This window comes from Equus asinus, chromosome 3, assembly GCF_041296235.1.
Source record: "Equus asinus isolate D_3611 breed Donkey chromosome 3, EquAss-T2T_v2, whole genome shotgun sequence".
NCBI lineage: Eukaryota > Metazoa > Chordata > Mammalia > Perissodactyla > Equidae > Equus > Equus asinus.
This window is the reverse complement of record NC_091792.1, coordinates 55,334,641-55,346,656: the sequence shown is the minus strand read 5'-3', so window position 1 is coordinate 55,346,656 and position 12,016 is coordinate 55,334,641. Positions and strand designations below refer to the sequence as shown.

Sequence of the window (12,016 nt, the reverse complement as noted above, 5' to 3'; positions counted from 1 at the left end):
CAATGGAGCTGGTAGAACTGTAAAAATTATGTTCATTCCTAAATGGTTAATCTGCCCTCCCAGGGTGCCACACCTTCAACAGAAAAACTAAAATCTATTCTAAGGAGTAACGATATAATTAGAAGGTTACACCTACCCTGTGGAAGGAAACACAATGATAGAGAACAATAGAATCTGTGGATTAATTAGCAACACAGTGCTGGGCCTTGTGCAGTTACAGACTGATAAAACAAGTACATCAGACGGGCTCAAAAACACTTCCTGATTTCTGAAGCTGAAGAAAATTCACTGGGTTTAAGGCGAACTCTGAAATCTCGCTTCTGTCAAAAGAGCATAACCATGCAGCAGGCTGTATAGAGGTGACTTTGTTCTGGTATTTTTTCTTTGCACTCTATTTACAATTCTCAAGAGGAATTTTAAAAATTAATGAACTTTAAATATTATATGGGCACACATGTCTATCATTCATTTATTAAGTAAAATTTTATTGAGCACTGAGAACAAAGATACAAAGATGGTTGAGACAAGCCCTTGTTGTCATGTCGCCTACAATGTAGTGGAGGAGATGCAGGAAAATAAATCAAGGTTAGGTGTCAAAATGGAGAAAAGGTGTATGGTACAGGTGAAGTATTCAGGAGGAAGTCACCTTGGGGAGGTCAGAGGAGACCCAGCCTGAACTGGGTCTTGAAGAGGTAACAGTTCCCCAAGGCGTGGGCAAGGGGAGAGGAGAGACAAAGAACCAAGGGAACATGGAGGCGTGAATTCACATGATAAGTAATTCGGATTGGCTAGGATATGGGAAGCTAGGAGGCACTAGCTGGAGGCTAATGTGGAGAGGGAAACAGCCAGTTCAAGCCTGAAACTGAGACTTTATCCTGTAGGCACTCTGAAGCATTTAAGGATGTGTTGAAATATAATTTGCGTAAAAAGAAAAGTCTGAGGAGGCATAGAGGCTAGATTGGAGGGAACGCAGAAAGAAGATCCTTCTGGGAAAGATGATGGGGCCTGAAGAGGGCAGTGCAGGTAAAGGGTCCATATTGAGAGATATCTAAGGGCAGGGTGGACAGTGTCAGTCACCAGCTGGATGGTAGGGGAAAGGCAGATGGACGAAGCTGGGATAACATCCATATTTGTGGTGTGCAGAGAAGATGGGGGCACCAGTAACCAAGCTAGCATGTACAGGCAGAAGAATAACTACGGCTCGTGAGTTCTGTTGGGGACATACCGGGCTCAAGTTTCCTGAGGGTCACAGCACTTATTTGGTAGATTACATATAAGGGTCTGAACTCAGGGAGATACTTAGAAGTTGTAGTTTGAGGCAAAGATAATATTCCAAATACTAACAAGTGGTATGAACAAATGGTTAGGCATAGATACCAATCATAATAGGTGCCTGATCCACCAGAAAAGATCACAGCAATAAACAACTAGTGTAACCCATGTGCACACGCCAACTGAACACCGCCTTGGTACTGACAAGCACTGGAGTGGCTGAGAGTCCAGAGGGAAATGAGAAGGGAAGAGGCCACAGGACCGAACACCCACAATGGAGTGGTGCCAAGGAAAAGAACCTGGAGAAGGAAGATGAGAAGGAATAGTCAGAGAGGTCAGAGAACTAAGAAAGGTTCATGTCACGAAAGACTGGGGAGCAGAAAGCATCAGATGGGGAGGAGTGGCAGAATGGACTATTGAAGAGATGTCTTACCCATCCTCTCCCAGGCTGGACTATTTGTGGTGTGGGTGTCTGCCAGGACCAGGGCAAGTTTAAGAGCAATGCCCAGGTGGTACCAGTAACAATGGAGTTTCAAAGCTCAGAAGAGGGATAAGAGTGACTCCAGCACAAGTTAGGATTCTAGGAGGAAGTACTTAAGTAAATTTATTCTTCCCAGGAGTGATACCTAAAGATGGTGTCTCCCACTGTCCTGAAGCTGAAGGTGGGGGGAGCCTGGGTTTGAAATGAAGCCAACCTCCCTGAGGGTATTTCCCACTATCAACCAAGCCTCACAGGGCAGCTGAACTGCCTGCCCATCTTCCTCCTCTTTATACAGAAAACAGACAACCATCCCACTCACTTGCCTGGGCTCAATGAAAAGCTCTCTCTGGGTTCTTAAGTTTATCCATCTTGAGACTGTAAAATCTCTTTCCTGTAATATTTCTCCATTTCAGTCTTCTCTTCTGTAACAGAAAATTAAAAGCAATTCCCCACACCTGCCTGAAGTGGATCGAAGATGGCATGAGAGCATTCTGCAGGTTCTCTGAGAATTGGAAAAGGGAGGCAGAAGGAAAGAGAGCAGAACGAATGCAGAATTGCCTTAAGAAAAAAGAGAATATAACTGCAGAATTATTTCAGAGTGAACATAAAGATTTAATCTTTGATAAAACAGGTGAAAATTTAACGTTCTAGTGCAATTGCAAAGAACGCTTATTAAGTACTTGAAAAGAAAGAAGATTTAGGTTTCCTGAAAGAACGACGGACTGAAAAGTTCTTAGAGCTAAAATTCGAGATGCCATAAAACTACTGTTAAAATATGATTTCTAATTTCAATCTTTCAGGGCAAAATCAAGCTTTGATTCACTTGTAAGCCAGATCCCACGCACTCCTCCTCCCAAGGAGGGCCTAGGCAGCGGCAACCTGTCCACGTGTCGAGGCTATCCTGCACCACCAGAGCCCGTCTCCTGACCTTCGATGTCGTGATGAGCGAGCGCAGCTCCATCAACCTTGGGCAACGAGATGCAGCCGCGTGCGGCAGCCTGGCACTGCCCCGAGCATGCTCAGTCCCGTCCTGACCCACTTCTGCAGGTCTGCGCTCGGGGCAGGAGGTCGCAAGCGCTACTTTGTTTTGTTTGCCAGGGATAGAGAGAAGGAGAAGAGAAACTGGGAGTCGTTGAAAGCCTCCTCTCTCCTTGACAGCAATCCCTGACCCGGCGGCGGAACATGCCCAGTCTGGCTGCACGAGCCACCAGGAGCGTTCGTGTGTAAGGTCCACCTTTCCGGGTTTTGCAGCAACCGAAGGAGAAGGGGAGGTACCGGAGTAAAAGGGTCGAAGTGGGCGTGGCCAAGGGGCGGGACGAGAGGAGCCAGGGAGGAGGAGACCGGTCTCGGTCCCCGAAATTGACTGTCTCTCGCAAGTCTTAAAAAAGGAAAAAAAGGCTGCTTACATTGCAGGGTAGGGCTGGCAAACTTCTGTTCTGCAGGCGTTCTTTATAAATTTAGAATAACCTATGTTTCCTATTAAAAAAGCATCCTGTTGTTCATTAGAGAAAACTTAGAAACTACAAATAATCAAAAAAGAAGACAACTTAAGAATCCCTGGAAACCTCCCAGTCAGAAGCCACCAGTGAACGTCCTGCCGTGTTTTCTTCCAGTCTCTTGTGTGTGGGCTTTAGACTAGACAGCAGAGACACCCGGGGAGGCCTGCGAAGCTTTTGATTGCAACGCGGCTTGACAGACGGCCTTGGAGACGGGGTAGGTTCGGAGGTCGGTTGGTTGGTTCTCCCTCGTGTCCCAGGATGGGATCCGGAGAAGCCTGTTCCTGGGTGTCCCTGAACACTCATGGGACGCGACGCTCAGAAAAGTTGCAGTGGAAGCCCCGGGAGCGCCCCGCCCCCGACAATTATCAGTCACGCTGCCCAAGCGCGACCGCGTCGGAAGTAGGCGCCCTGCGCTCCAGTAACAGCCGCGGCGTGCCGCAGCGGAGCCCCGGGGCCCGCGGAGTCCCGCCCAGAGGCTGCGCGGACTGCCCGGGGGGCATCCCGGCACGCTCGGCCCGCCCCTCTCCTCCGCGGGCGGAGCCGCCGCGCCCACGGGTTCGCCCGCGCCGCCGCTCCGCCCCCCGCCCGTGGCTGCCGCGAAAACCCGGCGGCGACACACCGCCCGGCCCCAGTCTGCGCGCCGCCCGGCGCGCCGCACTGGGCATGCTCGGCACCGGCCGGCTCCGGCTCCAGTAGGTGGGAAGCTCCGCACTCCCGGCTTCCCGCGGCGCAGCCCGCATCGCTGCGAGGCGCGGGCGAAGGCGGCTCGCCCGCAGTAGGCGCTGCCGCGTGTCGGGTGTGGAGCGCGGCGCAGCGGCAGCTCGCAGGCTGGCCATGGCGAGGGGCGCACGGCGGCCACCTGAGTGGCGAGGCGGCGTCAGGTTGGCGGGGGCGCCGGCGAGCTGGGGCGGAGGGGCGCAGGTGGCAGGGAGCCCCGCACGGGGTGGGCGGCCGAGTGGCTGCCGCCGCCGGGGCCGCGGAACTTTCGGGCGCTTGGGCTGGTGGAGGCTGCGCCGCGAGGTCCCAGCAGCGGGTTCCTGGGGGTCGTAGGATGTTTCGAGATGCTTGCGGGGCGGGACTTGGGGATCGGCGGGTTGGGGCTAGCGCGTCTCAGCCTTGTGCCATAACCTTCCTATGGCGAGGAGCGCAGTGTCTACCGCGCGCTGCCGAGGAGATTCCCGGGTCTCCGGGAGGAAGGGGAGCCAAGGAGCGGCGGGGGCCTTCGCAGACTCCAGATCGTTCGAGTCACCGTGACTCAGTTTCCCCGGGACGGAGGGGAGGGTGTGCTGTCCCGGGCCCCGAAAGCCCTGAGTGCGGGTTCCGCGTCAGGAGCCGGGAGAACACGCGTCCTGATGCTGCAGGAGTGCGGGATGCTGTGGGCGCCGCGAGCCGCCGCCTCGCGACTGGAGCTCGCAGAGTTTGTCGCATTTGACTCCAAAGCAAGTTGACATCGAATTGCTTCATGGCGTGAAATGGGGAAACGTGCTTCACGGCTTAAAAAACAAAATAATTGCAGAGCTGGTTTATTTTAAGCTCGACCGTTAACCTGCCTTCGCCTCCAAAAACTTGAGCTTGCAATTTGCAAGATGTATTAAGCAAGCTAGCAAAAAATGAAGAATGTTTGCAGCTCCATTATCTGCTCACTCTGTAGAAAATAATCATTACGGTTGAACTGTCTTTGTTTTAAGGATACTTGTTAACAGAAAAGTTTGGTTACTGTGGCACTCTTTATTTTGCGTTATCTTAGCTTTCTATTAGGAACTTGGAAACCAAACGTTGTAGAAGCGCAATGTTTCTGGTAAAGTGTTCTCACATTTGTTTCTAGATGAAACACATTTTTTTTCAGTTGCTACTATGCTGAACATAGTAAAATTTTTCAGGACGAAATGCAAGATGGAAGGAAATTCATTTTCAGGAGAGAGTAAGTTAGAACGATGTAGTTCTACTGGTATTTTACTCGCACAGAAAATGCAACTTGTAGGTCCCACTGCGATTTCCAGTGTTGGTTTTCCTAAAACATTACTACCATTCCCACTCGTAGGATTATTGGATCTCATAGGAGCAAGGGAAACAATCCTTTTTTTAGTGGGAGTGAGTTCCACCTCTAAGTAAAGCTAAATTTTCAAGCCTGTTTTCATAAGCACCACTTAGTGGGTTCAGTCACTTTTTTTTATTAAGCTTATTACGAAACTTCTTGTTTGGGTTCTTGGTAGAGCTTAGTAGACTTTTGAGGTGCACTGACTTTTCATTGGGTTATGAATAACTTTTAATGTTTGTTCTTGCCTGAGGTAGCTCCAGCTCTGATCCCAGATACTCTGGGTACCCAGGTGGTCTCTGTACTATGCCTGTATATAACAGAGATTTAATAGCAGGAAAGGCTTGAAATGTCAAGATGACAACAGCAATAGCAACAACATGCTTACTCTTTCTACAGTTTAGACCTGCAGTCCTCCATTTTAACCAAATAGTTTGGTTGGTGGTGTTCATTGCTCCTAAATGTATTTGTAAATATGTTTCTAGAAAAGTTTAGAAACTTGAGAAATCCCAACACAAATATTAAGAAATTGTGCTTCCCTTTTCTATAAAAACACATCACGTTTAAAATCTGCCATGAAGTACTGCATGTATGCCAACTTATCTGTGCAGCAGCTCTCGTGTTCTCAGGCTGCATTCCCAAGTGGAAGTCAGTACGCTCTCCCCTCAGCCTCGGGTTTTTCCTGACCTAGAGGGAGCAGCAAGGCCTTAGTTTCCCCTTTGTGAATGGTGAGGTTTAATACAGATAAAAGGGCCCTCTTTTGGATCTAAAAATCCTAACTATTTTTTCAGTGTTAGGAAAGAATGAAATTTAACAAAAGGCATTTTTAAACACCACTCATAGCTTCAAGACTTCCACGAGAGAAGGGAGTCTGCTAACCAGAAACTAACAAAACCAACAGGATTTAGGTTGAAGAGGGGTTTTATTATTCCTGATGAAGAAAAAAATAGCAAAGTTGACTTTGTATTCGAATTAGGAAATAGGTGATGATTTCTGCTTTTTTGTACCTAACTGTTGGGTTCTTGCAATTCAACTGCTGGGCCCATAATTTTTAGTTTGATTTCCATGTCTTTAGATTCTATACTGTATGATGGTGTTAGTGACATTAGATATTTATAGGAAACTGTTGCCTTTAAAAATAGATCTTGCCCCTCCCCCGTTCACCTGACCTTAATTTATTCAACTCCTTGTTTGGCTTGCAATTTAAATACTTGAGGCTATTTAAAATTTGTTTAATTTGAACTTTTGGGTCTATTTTTTCAATGCAAGAACTTCCAGATACTGAAATACCCAGTAAGTATTGTGGTAAAGTTGCTTTCAACCTCCAACATGGTACAGTTCAGATTTGTTACATGAGTGTCATGTTTTTGGAATTCAGAATCATGCGGATAATATCACTTCCCTAACTTGACATCTAACCAAGCACTTGGGGTGTGGCTTGCCCTTTTCTAGCCAAGCCCAAGAGGACACTTAAAACTTTGACATTTTGTGATCCATGGCAAATGGCATTAAAGTTAGAAATAGCCTTAGATGCAAACAGTTTTATTTTTGGTGTTTTAATTTTTAATTTTGGTGTTGTAGGGGAGGAAGAAATAGTCCTCTGTCCTCTAGGTGTTTCTGGCTGGTCTAAGAATTAATTGACATGAGACAGAATAACAGGAGAAAATCAAACAAATTTAATAACCTGAGTACATGGGGGAAACCCAGGAAAACTGAGAAACTCATTAAAATGCCTGAAGCCACCACTTATATACCTTCTTTGGCTAAAGACAAAGGAGGATGTGGTTTTGGAATTCAAAGGAGCAAAAGGTAATTCACATGGAGATGGAAAAGCAAATGTTTGGTAAACAAATGTTTGCCAAACCTTGCAAAGACAATGGGACCTGGGGAAGACTTTGACCAAATGGGCCTTGCTTGGTTCCTCCCTATCTACCATTATAGTTATCTGTGGTGATAACTCCTTCCTGAAACAGGCCTTCTATCTTAAATTCTTTTAGGCAGTTAGAGAGAAGGTCAAAGTTTCTTTCTGATTCTTTAGTTCTTAAAAATAGTGAAGTGAAAGAAACACATTTGGGGATGGTAAATTCTGATCCCCCATACTATTATACCTCCCTGGAATGGTTAAAGGATTGGGGGGGCTGGCTGATTATGTGATAACCAGTTAAGAGCTGTCACAGCTAGTTTCTAAGTTATACTCAAAACAGAAGTCCTGTGAATTCATTGGTTGTGCCTGTGCCTACACCTGAGGTCTTTACTCATTAAGTATCACGTTCATTTTTCTTCCCCAATCTTTTCTGGTTAGGCCCTTGAGGCTGCAAAAACAAATAAAACTGGTGACTCATAATCTAGTCAGAGACATGCTTGAGGACAAATAAACTACGGTACAAAATAAGTGCTCCAGGAGAGGTGTATGTACACGACTAAGGAGACATAGGAATGAGCTTCTTGGGTTGGAGGAGGAGGGGGCCTCATGAACACCGTGATATTAACATAGAATCTTAAGGAATGCCTAAGGAATTGGTTAGGAGTCTTTTAAGCATAGAAGTGGACTCTCCAGGCAGAAGAAACACCATTATGGTAGTTAGAATAATGCCCCCCAAAAATAATATCCCCTCTGCGACTTTGCAGATGCGATTAAGTTGAGGATCTTGAAATAGATTATTCTGAATTATCCAGTGGACCCATGAGATGTAATCATGAGAGTCTTTATAAATGAAAGAGGGAGGCAGAGGTCAGTGTCACAGTGTTGTCATGTGAGAAAGACTTGTCTGGCCATTGCTGACTTTGGGCAAGGAAGGGGGCCACAAACCAAGGAGTGTGGGCAGCCGATAGAAGCTGGCAAAGGCTTGGAAACAGATGTTCCCCTAGAGCTTACAGAAGGAACCAGCCCTGCCAACTCCTTGATTAGCCCATCATGACCCATGTTGAACTTTTAACCCACAGAACTGAAAGCTCATAAGCAAATTTGTAAGTCACTAAGTTTGTGACTTGGTGCCATAGAAAGGAGCCGTAGGAAGCTAATACGACCATATGCAAAGAAAGATTTTGTATTATGGAAAGATGGACAGGGGCAGGAGAAGGGGTATGAAGTAGTCCTTTCGTTGTGATGAACTGAGTATTATGCAAGGACTTTATCCTGTTATGGATCAACTCTGGGAAACCAGCTAAGGATTTTTAAACAGGAATATGTAATGAACAGACCGCTGCCAGATTGATTTGTCTTCCTAAGAAAGCCGTGTAGAGCTGAACCCCAAGTTTCACAGGGCAGTTTGAGAAAGGGTGTCTCACCAGAGGTGGTCAGTGATGGATAGAGATCTGGAACCAGCATGTTATATAATTCAGTTCTCTGAATTGATCTGAAATAACATTTGAGTGCATGTGTGAAATAATAGCATAAGAAAATTTTTATTTACAGTTTAAGAACGTCATAGACAGTAAAACACAAGGGCCAAGTCACATTTTGACTACTTTTTTTCTGCTCGTTGTCCTCTTAGCCGGCAGCTGCTCTGCTGCTCATGCAGACGTTAGGAGAGAGCTGTGAAAGCTCAAATTTAACATAGTTAACTTGAGAATGATGCGATGTCACCTAGGCCAACTCTGACCAGTTGGTTGTAATATTGTGGGCTTGTACAGGCTCCACTAGGAAATGGTCACAATCCAGTAGCAGTGTTTGCCATGAGCTCCATATTTGGCGGGGATGGGTGACAGCTATGATACCAGATGACCTAACTGCTGTGTTTAAATATAAGAAATTCAGTCATTCTTTCCAAACATTTATTCAGTCTCTTTTATGTACAAAGGCTTAATGTCTATCCTGTAAAAACTTATAGTCTGGATGAGTTGACATCTCTGTATGTCTGGAAAATCTAAACTGAAGAAATCTTCTTGGGGCCGGCCCCGTGGCCGAGTGGTTAAGTTTGCGCGCTCCGCTTCGGTGGCCCAGAGTTTCGCTGCTTCGGATCCTGGGTGCGGACATGACACTGCTCATCAGGCCACGTTGAGGAGGCATCCTACATGGCACAACTAGAAGTACTCACAACTAAAAATACACAACTATGTGCCGTGGGGAATTTGGGGAGATAAAAGCAGAAAAAAAAAAAAGAAGATTGGCAGCAGTTGTTAGCTCAGGTGCCAATCCTTAAAAAAGAAAGACGTCTTCTACCTTAGTGATACAGGAGTGGCTCTGAATTGAAACTAAACTATATGTGAGAAAAAAATTAGGAGGAGGAAAATACATTTTTCAGACGACATGGTAAATGAAGCCCTGGGCTGGCAAAGTCTGATACTGGAAACAACAGTAAGACTTGATTAAGATTTATCTTAATAAAAACAAAACAGTGTACCTATATTGTGTAGCTCTATTTGCATAACTAAGATTTTTACCCAAACTTCCATATATAATCATGTAATAACTGTTGTTTTCCACTGTAAGGGACCGGCTTAGTGTAAACCATTCCCTTTTTCTTGAATCTTGATCTCTGGGATACATGCCCCTAGTTCTCTCCAGGCTTGCTTTTTTTTTTCCCCTCTGTCTTTGAGGGTTTTCACTCTCTTTTTTCTGGGTTCTAACCTTAGTCTTCTCATCTTGTGGCCTACTGCGTTCCTTCTGGGTGAGTTTTTTTTCCTGACTGCATCAATAGCCCATACACCAGTGTCTCCAAATCTGTGTCTTCAGATAAGTCTCTATCAGCCATTCATTAATTCATCAATTAATTCAACAAATATTGATAACCTGCAAGCTTATAATCTATTGGAGGGATAGATGTGCCAAAAATCAGTTACAGTGAAAATATGAAGTTATGGGTAAAGGTCAGTGAGAAAAGGAGTGTCTGGGGCTACCTGGGGAATCTTAGAGAGCTTTTAAACCAAGACTTGCTAACCGCTAAGTAGGGGTTTGCCAGATGTGCAAGGTTAAGAACGGCAGGATGGCCAGCTGGAGGCACAAAGGTGTTGTGGGGGCTACAGGGAGCTCAGGAAAGGGTACATGATGGGGGTGGGGGGAAGCTCCAGAGATGAGGTTAAAGAGGTGCATGGGAGTCAGACCATGAAGCATCATATATGTCCGGCCAAGGACTTTAGTTTTATGCTAGTGACAAAATGAAGACATGGAATATGTTTTAAATCAGATCTTTTAGAGTCAGCTAACGTCAGCAACAACATGGTATGTGGATTAGAGGCAGGCAAGACTAGAGGCAGGTCAGTGAGGAAAGAGTCTGTTAGAGTGATGCCGGTCAGCGATGATGAGCACATAAACCATGGACAGACCAGGGACGTGGTAGACATGTGGGCACGGAAGGCAAGGAGGCATCTTAAACAACTCCCATGTAACTGGATTATCTCTCTCAGGTCCGCAGAAGGGTGGAAGGCACACCCTACCAAAAGAATCACAACCTTAGAGCAGCTCTCGAGGGCTCTCCTACCGAGCACAAGGCTTTGCAGTACCAGAGACACTAACTTCCTCTGCTTGTGCTTAACCAGAGGGAGCTAAAGCAGCAGAGGAGGAGGAAAGCCCAAATGCAGAGCTGTGTGTGAGGGAAGAAGTCAGAAGTTCATCGTCACAGGGCACGTACCTTGTAAAGGAGGCATCAAAGAAAGAAAGAAGAATTAATTCCCTGATGGTTCTCCAGCTTCTGGACAGAGGTGTTCAGGGCTTGTTAGTGAGACTGAAATGATATTGGTGTCGGGTGGACTTCCCTAATTCCAGATTAGAAGGTAACTCGTGTAGAAGCTGGGCTGAAGTTGACTCTTTGTGATCAGTGGAAAAGAAGCTTGCTGAGCAGATGCTTAAATATAGTCCCACTCTTTCCATCCATTGAGGGGAAAAAAAAAAGTGTAAGGGAAGGTTTTTCTCCTTAAGAAAGTAAATGGGTTGGGATGAAGTGCTCCAGAATTACCCATCGATAGGGCCCACCCAGTTCAGACAGGGTGGAGGGCCCAGGCTGGGGCTAATTCACATCATTCTCATCAGTTCATGCAGTACCTCCCCTAGACGAGATGGGATGCATCTATTCCCAAGTATGTACTTTCTGTCCCCTCTAGCGAGAGCTCTTTAATATCTGTGGCATTGGGAACCGTCCCAAGTTGACCAGCTAACTCCTTTCTTCCCAGAGGCCTGGCTCACCTGTAAAGAAGTAGGTAGATGTACAGTGACTGTGCTCTCTTGAAGATGCAAAACCCACGTTCCCTGGTCCTCAGCAGGGGAAGGTCATGAGTGAAGACTGCATTAGTGCTTGGTTCCAAGCTTCACCCAGGACTTCCTTCTAGGTCTTTACACGTGGCGGTGGGGGGGGGGGGGGGGGGTGCCTTAAACATCTATAAACCATTGAACTTTCTTGCTTCTCAGCTGTTCTTGTTAATTTCACTTTGTAAATTTCTGCCTCCTTGCTAAAGCGGGCCCTGGGCTACATTGCCTCCTTACTGGCCATGGCTGCACTTCTGCTCTTGCCCTCTCCCAGCACACCTTTTTGTCCTTCCTGTTGACAGTCCCAAGTTGGAGACAAGGTTTTTTCCTTCACATTAGATTACTTGGTCTCTGAGTGAGTCTAGTCCTTGTTAGACGTCCCAAAGGTAACATGTTTTTCTCCATTTTAAAACACTGTCGAGGAACTTGAAATTAATTTCCAGAAAACGTTTGAGTATTACCAGTCCTTTGCTTTACTGAGGGCTGAGCATTTCTCCTTGAGTATCAGAACCCAGGACCTACAGTGGGCTTTTGATTCCCTCCTTTCT

The 12,016-nt window shown here is 46.2% G+C and overlaps 1 protein-coding gene and 1 long non-coding RNA gene across 6 annotated transcripts in view; one reads left to right on the top strand and one right to left on the bottom strand.

Annotated features, from left to right (window-relative positions):
- LOC106848463 (uncharacterized) overlaps positions 1–2,980 on the bottom strand; it is a 34,248-nt gene extending 31,268 nt beyond the window's left edge. The window contains exon 1 of one of the 2 annotated variants that reach the window (XR_011502016.1): positions 2,682–2,980. This is a non-coding gene — a long non-coding RNA (uncharacterized lncRNA). The remainder of the gene's footprint in view (positions 1–2,681) is intronic. The other variant, XR_011502015.1, reaches the window with a different exon arrangement.
- A 359-nt stretch (positions 2,981–3,339) lies between these two features.
- Positions 3,340–12,016, top strand: part of MFAP3L (microfibril associated protein 3 like) — a 42,234-nt gene continuing 33,557 nt past the window's right edge. For 2 of the 4 annotated variants that reach the window (XM_044766957.2, XM_044766953.2), the window contains exon 1: positions 3,877–4,133. The gene's annotated coding sequence lies outside the window, so the exon portion shown is untranslated. Of the gene's footprint in view, positions 3,467–3,876; positions 4,134–12,016 lie in introns of those variants that run through there. The other 2 variants (XM_014868376.3, XM_044766955.2) reach the window with 2 other exon arrangements.